The sequence below is a fragment of the Astatotilapia calliptera genome, chromosome 13 (genome assembly GCF_964374335.1).
Source record: "Astatotilapia calliptera chromosome 13, fAstCal68.1, whole genome shotgun sequence".
In the NCBI taxonomy this organism is placed as follows: Eukaryota; Metazoa; Chordata; class Actinopteri; order Cichliformes; family Cichlidae; genus Astatotilapia; species Astatotilapia calliptera.
This window is the reverse complement of record NC_137434.1, coordinates 7,860,960-7,873,681: the sequence shown is the minus strand read 5'-3', so window position 1 is coordinate 7,873,681 and position 12,722 is coordinate 7,860,960.

Below are 12,722 nucleotides of genomic sequence, written 5' to 3'. Positions count from 1 at the left end.
CTGAGGGGGGAACAGCAGGAGGATTGTTTTCACTCGGGTAGTGAAAACAGCAACCGTGAAGCTCCTGAATGTGCCAGCTGTGGTTGTGGATTTCTAGTCCACAGCCTGACCCCATATTAACACTATGATGGGAAGCTGGATTGCTAATGACCAGTGGCCTCTGGCCTCACCTGAGCTCCTCCCACGCAGCAGCAGCTAGATCTCTGGACACACAGTGAGTGCACGTAAGGAAATCCTAACCGCTTGGATTCTTAAATTAGACGCCTATTAAATGTTTATTACTTTTAATTTAATAATTCCATGTTCTCTAACTAGAAACCGACATAAACTACCTGAATAATAATGAGATAAAAAATTATTTTTACGTTTTAAAAATTCAGGTTAAAAAAAAGTGATTTAATTTATACGGCATGTCTGGGATAGGTTGGTGTATGGTTGCAGCACACAGACGGTCAACCTGAATCCATCCATGAAAGCGTCAGGATTCACACATGTCCTCGGGCTTAATTGGGCTGGACAGTTAACATCAAAGAAGCTGGGCTTTATATGTAATCTGTTCGCTCCTCTGCCACATTCTCGTGCCGGCACTTTTTTTTTTTTATATGTTCAAACGTTGTAATGAAGGTCATTCTCCATCAATTCACTTTGATCTAAAAATGACAAAAAATTTAGCATTTTAATAAAAATTCCCTCATTCCGTCTTTCACCGCTCAGTTTTGCCGTCGCCTTACACCCTCTTTTTCTCACTTTTTCATTTTCACCCCCCCTGCCTTCTCGTCTTTATTTTTCCTCTTTCATCGTGTGTGTGTGAAAACAACTCGGCTTATATAAGGCAGGTAAATGAGACTATTCTGAAAGAAAAAAAAAGGATGACAATAAAAATACACCCTGTCTCATAATCGAGCCTCAGACATGTCCTAACACCTGCAATAGCTTTATAATTAAGCCGTGTGAAAGTACCTTGCTTTATAATGATTAGTTACTTTTATAGGCAGTATAGAGTCAATTATGTGTAAACTATAAAACATTTTTTGTGGCAATAAAATTCCTCTCTGTGGAAATTCCCTCATAGCAGGCTAAAGATTATCATTTAACCTCTTAAATTGAAGGGAGGTTTGTTGACTTTGTTTATTGCCACGCCAATCTGAATCAGTGGAAAAATGACTGTAATAGTCCCCTGGAATTCTCCTATAAAAGAAAAAAATAACCGATTTGCTTTGAAAGAAAGTTGCACACCATGGCACGCTCAGACACCATCTTTTGCAGCTGTGTGTTTCTATCAGTCGGTTATAATGAGAAATCAACTGTCTTGCAGATCAGCTGCTGAAATGCTGTAACGAGCCGTGAGTGCTAATACTTGAGGATCAGTTGCACTGGATGAGGCGGCTTTATCCAGTTATTAGGGTAATGTAATGGAGTCTCCTAATCCAAACCCACCAAACCCTTCCACCGTAGGGGGCACAATAGTGAGGCAACACGTTATTCCAGCACAAAGCTGACTTCCCCGCTAATATAGCAGGACACTGCGGCTCACGGCCTGTTCAAACAAGTCCTTCACAGTATCTCCCATAAAATGATTTTCTCCCTTCTTTCTCTCGCGCTCTCTCCCCCTTTCCTGGGCTAACTCGCTCCCCTCCAACAAACGCTCTGCTGGCAAGGCATATTCTACGCTCTTTAATGCCAAATTAAACCCCAACTCTTTTATTTTAAATGAGAAAAGGCAAAAGAGAGTGCTGACAATCTTGATTAGGCCAAAGAGAAGGAGGGGAGAGAAGAGGAGCAAAAATTAAACGGTATTAAAAAATATAGAACATTACATTAATGCCGTCCGGCACAATTGGTGCTAATTGGCAGATAATCCAGGAGCTCTGGGCTGCCTAATGCTGGGCTGAGTATAGGAACAAACTGGGCCTCTTGTCCTCTCCCACCACAGAGTCCTACAAGCCATGGGATGGGGTCAGAGCGTGGTGGAGGAGGAGGGATTAGCACTGGCATTGTTGGCTCTTTCCACTGGAACATGACCTTGACGAGAGTTTAGTCCCCCCCCCTTCTTCCCAATATTCCAGCAACATGAACTTTAATAGAAGCCTGACATTCCAACACCTTTGAATGTGAACCCACTTAGGAAAGCCCTCACATACTGTATTTACACAACCCCACACTATAACGAGCGTCTCAAATTAGGATTATGTATGGATTCTAAAAGAGTAAAAGGGCATACATAATTTATGCACAAACACAAGCTGATAAAAAACAGAATCTGGTCAAAATTGAATGAAAACAGTTTATCCTGGATGCTGCAAGTATTAGATCAACAGTTTTAATAACGCGCTGGGCTCTGAAACAGCTGCTCCGTCTATAACAATAAAGTTAAAGTGTGCCAAAACGAGAGTGGTGATCCAAAGTGCTGTGGGAAAGCCAGTAAATGTTATGTGTTTTGAAAATGGTTCTGATAATCTTTATCCTAATCCCTTAATTGGGAGTCAATGTGGGTCTCCGGTGAACATACAAAGCCGCTGGCTGGAGGAAAATCAGGACGGAGAAAAGCTCTTAAAGGGGACCATCTACACCTGGGCGATGAGCGTGCTTTTCACTACTCCGAGGAGGCTTTCAAGCAAGTCCTTGGCTGTGAAAGTTCCCATGTTAAAAGCACTACCTATTAAGGTACATCCGAAAGAGATGTATTTCCGCACAGTGTTTGAAGATTTCCCATTTGCATGAAAAAAAAGTTCCCCTGTAAAACTGTAACTTGTGAACTGATCAAAAGCCAGAGGCCGTTCTCGAGTTGAATGGCTTTCCCCCTTTGACACGAAAGAGGCTCTCTTGAGGCGCCTTCACGGCGGTGGCCTTGGAGGTTAGGAAAATGTAGCCCTTCAGACCATACGGGACTATTCTCTGGAGTCTGGACAACACTTGAGTCTGAAGCAGAAGAAAAGAGCCGGTTTGCCGCTGTGGATCAGTACTTCAACAGGCCTCGCTAACATTCCATAAGAGGGCTTTTACTATTCCTATGCCCGGCCTTTCATGTTGAGAGACGTGTGTGTGACTGTGTGTGTCTGTGCACTTAGGTACGCATGTGTATAGCTGTGCTGCTATTAACATGCTAATATTATTTCAAACATACAAAAAAAAACTTGTTTTAACTATAAACTATAAAAGTGATCATGTAAAAAAAATATTTTCCTAAGTGTTCTGAAACATGCACAAAATAAAATGTCTTCATAAGGGCTGGCCACATCCACACACACACATCCACACACATCTGTGGCTGAATGTACATGGGTGCAATCCTCTCTTACAAACATCTTCAAAGTGGAAAGTAGAGTGATAGTAAGCTAGAGCATCTGGACCATTTGTTATTGTTTCCAGGTCTACCGAATGTGTTTTGACTGGATGCTCTGCTTGAGAGGAGAGCTGCGGAGCTGCGTAACGACCGAGCGAAGGTCTCAGACCAATAAAGTGTCCCCCGAGCAGCGAACACGCCGCTCCAGATTGATGAGCCCGTGAAGCTCAGGCCAGCCCGGCATCAACGCAGAGATCCTTTCTGCTTCCCTCCATCTTTCTCCCACTCTGTGACTCAGCTGGTTTCACTTAGAGAACACGGAGAGAGCGGGTCACGGGGTCATACCATGACCTCATCAAATTAGCCCCAACTGAGTGAGGTGTTTAGCACGAGTTAAAACAAGTAATCTGAAGGGCATTAAATGCAAATGCGACGACCATATGCCCACTTCAAACACGATAGCTCCTATCCAGCCACGTCCCCCCCGTGCCCTCTCACATACACACAGCAGAGCCATTCACATGTCTCACTGAGTGGGGGGCTGTTAAGATGACAATGGGGTTCTGTCATGCCGACCAGGTGCAAAACATTTCAACTGCTGGCCAAGTTCTGGCCTGTTAGATATCTGTTAAAAAGAACATTTGCAACGAAGAGCCTGCAACTGAATTACCCTTTGAAAGAAGATATCGCTCACATGTATGTATTATCTGCATCGATATCACATTTCATCCTGGCCTTAAACTTGGAATATGGAAATAAAGGCAGAGGTGCTTACAAAGGTTATACAGCAGTTCAGGGAGAAGTAGAAAAAAAGAGGAGCCAAAACAGCAGGGTAATACCTCTGCTGTGCTTCATAAACGCTACACCATGTGCCCCTGTTAGTGGGAGTGAGGGCCTGGTCAGGCTGTGGAGATTATGGGCAAAGACTGATTTTGCCCCCTCGGGCGGTGGCCAGGCTGGGAACATGTGGCAGCTCATATGTGCTAATAAGCACCTGTGGAGAAGGAGGAGAGGGAGCTGAAAACCCCCGCCGGGCTCTACAGCCGTGCCACCTGCACAGACCTCCGCTGTGCCTCTGAATCAGTGAGGCTGGGAAATCTGATGAACATAACTACCACTGAGACACAGCAAAGGAAAACTGCAAAGTAAGACATCTTTAGTGCTTGTTTTGTGCCTGAGATCACTCGAGCAAACACAGACGTTCGGGCAGTGCTGTACTTTTCTTTTCCCTTTTGTTTTTGACTTTCTACAGATGGCATTATTTTCTTTTATCTCCTTCTTGTTTATCCCTACAAGGTCTTTCCTTGTTTAGTGCAAAACAAACACGTTGCTGCAGTAAATGCAAAATCCACCTCTTCCTGTGCAACAGTCTCAGGAAATGTCACACTAAGGGATTTAAATAAAGTAGTCAGTGCTTGTAATGTCGATTGAATTTACAAAACTCTCAATGATGTAAAATAGCTCTTCAGAAATGTGTCATGAGTAGCACATTCAGGCCTGCGGAGACTTGTATAAGAGTCCCGCTTGTTCCAAGTCGATAGTGTGTGTGTGTGTGCGTGTGTGTGTGTGTTTGTGTGTGAGAGAGAGAGAGAGAGAGAGCACGCGCAGGCCACGCATTTTCAGCCTTCATCTCATTCAAAACGGCGCACAGCTGCTTACGAGGAATGTGAGAGCAAAAAGAAGACATTGTGGGAGAGCACCCTCCTGTCAATCAAAAGAAGTCTTATTAAATTTGTTTAAGCTGTGAAAGCATTTTGCAGAGAAGAAACAATGTTCTTCATGTGTTCCTTATGACCACCGGTTCCCCTCTACTCCAATCAGACAAATTTTTGTACAAATTAACAGTGAGAAAAAGTATTGGATTTATTTTTTTCACTAAAAAAGAAAAAAAAAAAGGAATAGAGAGAGAAAGAGAACATCACTACTCCCAAATCCACATGAATAGATTCTTTCTTTTTTCAGCTAACGGATAAATAGAAATCAGCGCACAGGAAAGTTTTGCACGAGGTTAAGTTCATACCTGACAACGAGTACAAATGAGTTTTTCATATCTGTCAGTAATGTATCTTAGCGGCACATGCTTGCACGTGTGAGAAACGGGCAAATACCTAAATGTCGACTTAAAGAATCAGCCATCGGTGTCTCCGGTTTACGTCTCTTGCTTGCTTGTTCTCCCATCCAAGCGCTCCGTAAACCACATTAAAACCTGCCACTTTTTTTTTCTTTTTTAAGAAAATATGCATCTCTGTAATCTTTAGAAATCTGCTTTGAGCCATGAGTGATGTACTTATGCATTTTTCAATGACCAAATGTAGAGAGTTTATCAGCCTCTGGTGATTTATGGGATTTCATATTTTGCACATCTGGATCTCATATACACAGGAATATTTAAGACACCACTTTACTACACTCTGCATACTTCGTTGACAATCGGGCTATATCACCCCGAATATCCTCCTCTTTATGAGTCAGGAGGCAAATGCCAGAAGGAGCCAAAGCTCACCAACACAAAGCAACAATTTACTGTAATTCAGCCCAAACACACTGAAGTGACTCATCAAGCAAGCTCGGACCCTCATGATGGGCTAGTGGAAAAAAATTAATTTATGTTTAATATTTGAAGAACATTTAGACATAAACTATAACGACGCTTCAAATAAACTTAGCCAATTCTTGTTATTCTCAAAGTTTTGTTGAAACATTACTAATAAAATTTCCAATTTGAGTTTTAATTGAACGAGCGCGAGAGCGAAGCTGATTTTAATTTCTTCCCCAGTTATGGATGTTTGAGGAAATTAGCCTGTGTCAGCACAAGAGTTATCAAGCACATTGGAAGATACCGCACATTTGAGCTGATGTCTCTGAGCTCTTAACTTCCAAAGTGCGAGTCGAAAACACTGCAAATATACGCGCGTCATTAATGGAATGAATTCACATCATCAGCAAATTACATAGTTTAGTTATTCTGCATGATTCTTTTAAGGAACCATAAACTTAACAATTTATCTAATAATTTATAGTCACTCCAGCCCGTTTCCTCGCTCGTATTTTATTGCTGACTTTGTCAAACATAAATTGTTCTTGCTGGCTTGACGTAAAAACTGCTGCAAAGCATCTGCGTTCTGCACCTGAGAGATACTAATGCAATTAACTGCATGAACAAATTTTACCTTTCAACAGACACGCTCGGAAAACATATGATAATAATTCAGTGCAACCCTGAAACAAAGCACTCATCGAACCGGTTTACATTCATCAACTTTATAAAGTACAAGAAACTTTTTACCCCAAATTGTGTATCGTGAAGTAAATTAGGAAAAATAAATGATGACGTGCACAGAGCATGTGTAATAAATAAATATCACGGCGTGTTTCGCAATTCTCAAGTATTAATTATGCGGTCGAACGAGGACAAACCGGTATCTTTGATATTTGTATCATTTTGTTTTCTTATTAAATTGGCTCATAATGCAGTGCTGAAACCTCAGGTGAGAATGTGTATCTTTGTTCTCACAAATGACAAACTATTAAACAGTCATCTCAGAGTAATTGTGAAGTTTCCAGTCTAAGCAACCACTAAGAGCCAAAATATTCCCCCCGAGCCACCATTCAGTAACATTTCTCTACATCTTTCATTAGCTCAACAAAAGAACCAAGTTTACAAGATGCTGGTGTATTTCTGTGAGAACCACAGAGTTAAATACTGTGGACTGTATTTGCAGTTGGCTTTAAATGAAAATAAGCTCCACACATCTTAAATCCCTTCTCTGAGACCCTGTGGGCTTTTGCCCCTTGAAGGAGCAGAAGTCTTTGATAATGACTAGATGTTTTAAACTAGTGACCACCCCCCCCCCCCCCCCCCAACCCCAACCCCACCCTAAACTTCTAATAAATAGCTTCAAAAGTAAGGGATCCTGATCAGTGCTTTGAGCAAAGGAAGCATTGCAAGAGCATGAGATCAACCCCTGGATTATTCTTCCATACGCTGAAAAGCAGCCCTCTCCAGCTCTTGGCCCGGGTATAATACCCATTGGTTGCCAGAAGGAACACTATTCGGATTAAGTGGTGCCCCTTTCACATAAGCAACAAGTGACAAAGAAGGAGATTGGGCAACTAACCTGCTGTTTAGATAAATAAAGGTACTCTATCAGCTCTAATAATTGCTAACCCCCTCTCCTCTTGCCCCATTGTCCACCGACAAGTGCTGCTTGGCCTCCTTCTAATTGCTGACAGATTTGATTTTTCAGCGACAGCAGGAGTTCTGTTTGTGGCCTTTGCAACGAATAATTACTCTTTCGCTGTCTTCCCACCACAACCACCTATTTCTGTCCCGCTTTTACTAAATCCTCCTCCTTCCTTTGCCTCTTTCTGAGGTAAATTTCCCGCTTCTATCTGAATAACGTTCAATTAGATTTAAAGACGTTTTCACTAAGTAATAATAATTAACCCAGCAATACTGATTAGCCATCCAGATCTCTATTAACACAAGGAACCCTTACACAGGAAGGGCAAAATGTAACCTTCATGGACATGTTTGAGGGGGTCACAAAGGTTTGGCAATCAGCGCTTTGATATGTGAGTTTATTCAAAGACTCAAAGGGACCGACCTCTCAGCAAAACTATGAATGCATTAGGTAAAAACTGCAAAAATATTTGTAATATTGCATGTAACAGTTTAAAAAGTTACTGGATATGTAACACAACCAAACTACACGGACAAAGCAAAAGGTTGAAACTTTTTAACAGCTCTTCTTGTGAAGTTTAAGAAATGCACACCCTTTTTATCCGCACAGCAGTCCTGATAGTAAATAAATCACCATTGTTATCTAGAATGGAAGCTCCCAAAATTGCGCATTCATTAACAAAATTTATTGTACGTGTAAAACGTGTGTAAAAACCCGCAGCTGAAAAAGACTCGAATGAATCTTTTTTTGTCACAAATAGTAACAACTCTGATTAAGTTTGAAAATGATACTGTAACCTTTGGCTTTAGCCAAAACAACACTTTGTCTAACAGCTAGAAATGTTTCTGTGCCTGCTGCTCTCTTAACAAGTGTTGCCTTCTCTCCTCTGGCCTGCAGCTCTGCGTGTAACAAGCGCTACTACCCCATGGGAGAGCTAGAGGGCTCACTCCACAAGCAGCGGAGCCCAGGAGAGCCTTCACAATCACCCTCGCAACATTTAAAAGCTAATTATCCCAGGAACAAAAGTGCACTTCATTTTCACTTAACACAATTAGTCATAAACTGCGTTTCGGAGTTCTAAATCTACACAGGCTCCTATTCTTCTGCCAATTATTCATAGTTTCATGTTCATATCACATTCAGAGTTTCAAAGCAAACATATTTTCAGTGCTGGTGTCTGTGTTAATCATCCCACCCACACATTTCATGGATTAGTCATTCACATTGCATGAAATATGAACCGGAGTGCATCTCTGCCAACTATATACGTACATATTATCCAGAATATTTCTATTGGGGAGTTTGAAAGGGTTAGGTAGACACTATATATACACTGACAGAGAGAGAATCAATGATTCCTAATCCACTCAACAAGCAGCCGAGATAATTATGCATTTCATAAATGATTAGCAAAATACAGGAATATTTAATCCCCCTTTGCATTGATGTTCTTTAAACAGTGCTTAGGTACACCAGGGCATATGATGAGCATCAAATTGGCCTTTCTGCTAGAAAATAGCATATTTGCAGCAAAAGCCATGTTTGAATGTGACCCTTTTTTTGCAGGCATTAAAATGAGGTTTTAAACATATTCATAATTGAAAATGGGTAACTATTTGCAAACAGATGGAAAGGCTTAGACTGCATAGCGTTGTTATCGGAGTCAATTCAAATTTAAGGGATTAACCATCGGATGGAATCTGTTTCACATATCACTGACGGTCCTAATGGTGCCAAAAGGTCATTGATTAGGATGCTGGTTGATCCTTTAAGTAATAAATATATTGATTACTTACTGGAACAGGTAGTTAATTCTGCCAAATGTGACTGTGTGGGAGCAGCGAGGCAGCTTGTTGCAAAAAACACACCTCAGCTGGTTTGAATAGAAATGTCTTGATGCTTTAAAAAAAAGAGAGAGATCTACTCAAACCAGTCATTGTAATATCGAGAAATCACAGTACAGTACATACTGTGTACATCACAAAAGGTCATGAGCCTCAAATTGCCAATCAGAGATGTCAGCTCTGCTTAATGTCATCTGAGTAACCTTTTGTGGTTGATATGACACAGGAATTAGACAATACTTCAGCATTTCTCCATCATAGACCTTGACCTTTGTTGTCACATTAACAATGTAACAATTATCATATGCCATCACCTCGTGGAAAGATGAGGGCTAATATAGTTTGAATGTAGTTGTGTTCGTGAATATGCTATGTTCACAACATCTGGAAGACATGTTAACCCATTTGAAGATTGTAGCGTTTGACAGTGCAAAGTGTAAACGCTGTGTCCCGGAGAAGGATGAAGGACGGTGCAACAGTGCGTGTCACCCGAGTGAGAGCTTCTGCAGACCAAGCAGCGCACAGTGTTTAATGTGTCTTTTGTGTGCTGCAGGAAAAACAAAAACAACAAAAAAGGCTTAAAGCATTGCATTTCCAATTTTAGATGTCAAAATTTGGAATCAGCTGTTTGGTTATGTTGTAACTATAATTGTTATCCCCTCTGCAACCCCTGTTTGGCCTTGCAGTTGCAGGCAAGAGTCTTCGGGTGGTGCATGGGCTTCAGAATGTGGGGAGAAGGTATGAATAAAAAGGCTTACTTGAAGAGGATTGCATGATCACAACTCTTTTGGTGATGGAGCTTACTTTACCCCATGCTTTTTAAGATATTTATTGGAATGAAACCCTAATTTTTGCTAACTCCTGTGTCAGTCTTCACTTTATGTTGTGGCCTACAATCTTTCTTAGCTTTTTGTGGATACAAGCACTGTCAGTACAAGCCTGGATGATAACAGTTTTAATCAGCCATGCTACAAGGGAGCAGAATGGCGTTTATATAACTTTTTTTGGTCTGACTGATCTCTCCAAGAGTTTTACAATAGAAACCACATTTGGCTTTTTCACATCTGTTCATACAGTACTTTATTCCATGCACTTCTGCTACCTTGCATTTAAACCTATAGCCAAGAAGAAGCATCAGTTAACATACTATGCACGTTTTTGGAACCCAGAGTAAACTCACACAAGCAAAGGGAAAACATGGAAACTCCATACAGTTGTCACTTGCAATAATGTGACAGTGCTAACACTGCATCGTACAGCACCGCCATCACCTCTCAGGTGCTGATCTATATAGTAGATCATGGCAGCTGTTATTTAACCTGCCAAATGAACCATTGAATGCATCATTCTGGGTTGTAGGTGCTCACACTTTCCTGGCCTTTAGCAGAGTGAACATAAAGGTCATCAATATGGAGATTTATTTTCCAAAGAGGAGGGACGTTATCTTTTTTTATTCATGACCTTGCTGATATCCTCCCTGTCAGTGAAACATTCAAACCAATATACCAGCTTTTTTGCATAAATTCTTGTCATTGGATTTATGTGTGCAATTTTTGAGAAAGTGTCTATGGGCGTCTCACTGTATACTGCACAACTGTAAGCCTGTCAGTTAAATTTATTCTCTACATGTAATTTTTAAGTATAAAATTGGTCATTTAATTTAGATGATATTAAGACGGGTGACAAAGTAAGACCATTCAATATAAAGTGTATCACTGCAGGCCAATAAAACAGCTTCAACCTTGGCATATTTTTTTCCACGTCTCTGAAGCTCTGCACAGATAAGTAGATCCAAAGGTCAAAGGTTTGCTTTAAGTTTTGAATATCAGTTATCTGTCATTTTAGTGGTCAAAAGTTGATGTCAGAGTTGATGAATGACAATCAGGGAATCCGATTTTAGAGGAAATCTTGATTCACTAGTGACAAAAGTTTACATTTTTAAGCATCATATAGTGGATTAAAAAAAAATAAAAATGTGACTTTAAAAATAAAATAAGCTTTTCTTCATATTTTGGTCTGTCATGCATTTCACTTCAAGGTTTATATTTAGTAAATCGTGAACTTTTGAACCAAAATCAACAGGAAGCAAATCCAGACATTACAGATGTCAAAAAATTTCAAAAATCAAACAATTTAGACTGTGCGTGTTTTTTAATATTTAGTTTTTTTCTTTGGCATGTGTGATTTTCTTTCCATTTTGTAAAAACTGCATAAATCATATCTGTTTATTCATATATTGTTGTATTCATATATTGGTTGTCTATACTTAAGTCTGACTTTGCTACATTGTGTTGATACATATATTTGTATACAAAAAATGTTAATTTGAGAATAAATATACGCAAATTACTTTAAACTGTAGACTGAGTAACTGTGTGGGATGTTTATCCTTGTAGAAAGTGGTAATAAGATCATTCCTTCCTGCTCCAAGCTCTGAAGACTGGTAAACGTAATGATACAGCCCACTCCTTTCTTTCGTGAGAGCTGAAGTAATGCTATCCTCTATATTTTGGTGTTTTTGAATGTACTTACTGTCCAAACGTGGTATTTATTCTACATGTAAATGTCTCACAGTTAGATAAAACACTGGCTATGCAAATGCCTATGCAAATATGCGTACGCTAGTCTACTTTCTAACATACATGATATTTGCAAAGGCTCTTTAATCATTAATAATTACTTCAAATTACTGTTTACAGCAGCAGGGTTTAAGAAAAGAAATCAACTGATAAAGCTACACTGACACTTATTGCAAATGAGCAAAGTATTTTCCCAGCATTTGCAGGTTCAAATATCTAACAGGCTGTGCTGTAGTAAAACAAGCCAGGAGAGTACAACATAATGCATGCACCATGTGCTACAAAACCACCAATTTCTTGTGGACATTTGCAAGCTCTCTACATGGATTATACAAAGATATAAGGAGTCTGAAAGAGCCTAACCTCTGTTCTGCCATTCCCAATTCATTCAGAGCTGACAGTTTCCCTTTTCTCTGCAAGCATGCTCTTGTCATTAGCATGCCTCTGAACTTTGCCTCACAGTGACTCTGCTGAACAGTTCTGATGAATTATTTCATCCTGTATTGGGCTGACTGCAGGGCATACACATGTAGGTGCTTCCTCTGGCCTGGGTAGAGTCTTTTCATACTGGTGCAGGACGGACACCTGTTTCCTTGCCCTGTTATACACGACCCTAGTGTGTGCTGCTGACATTAAACTGTGCATGTTAGAGAGCACTAATTTACACAGGCCTACGGGCATTAAGTACGGCTACTATGTGGACTTACTTACATTAAAGTAGCGTCTATAAACTGGTAGTAGATTCAAGAGTTGGTTTACAACATTCACCAATAAAAACAATACAATACATATATTTGCCTTATTTACCTTAAACTAGTCTAGCCCTTTATAC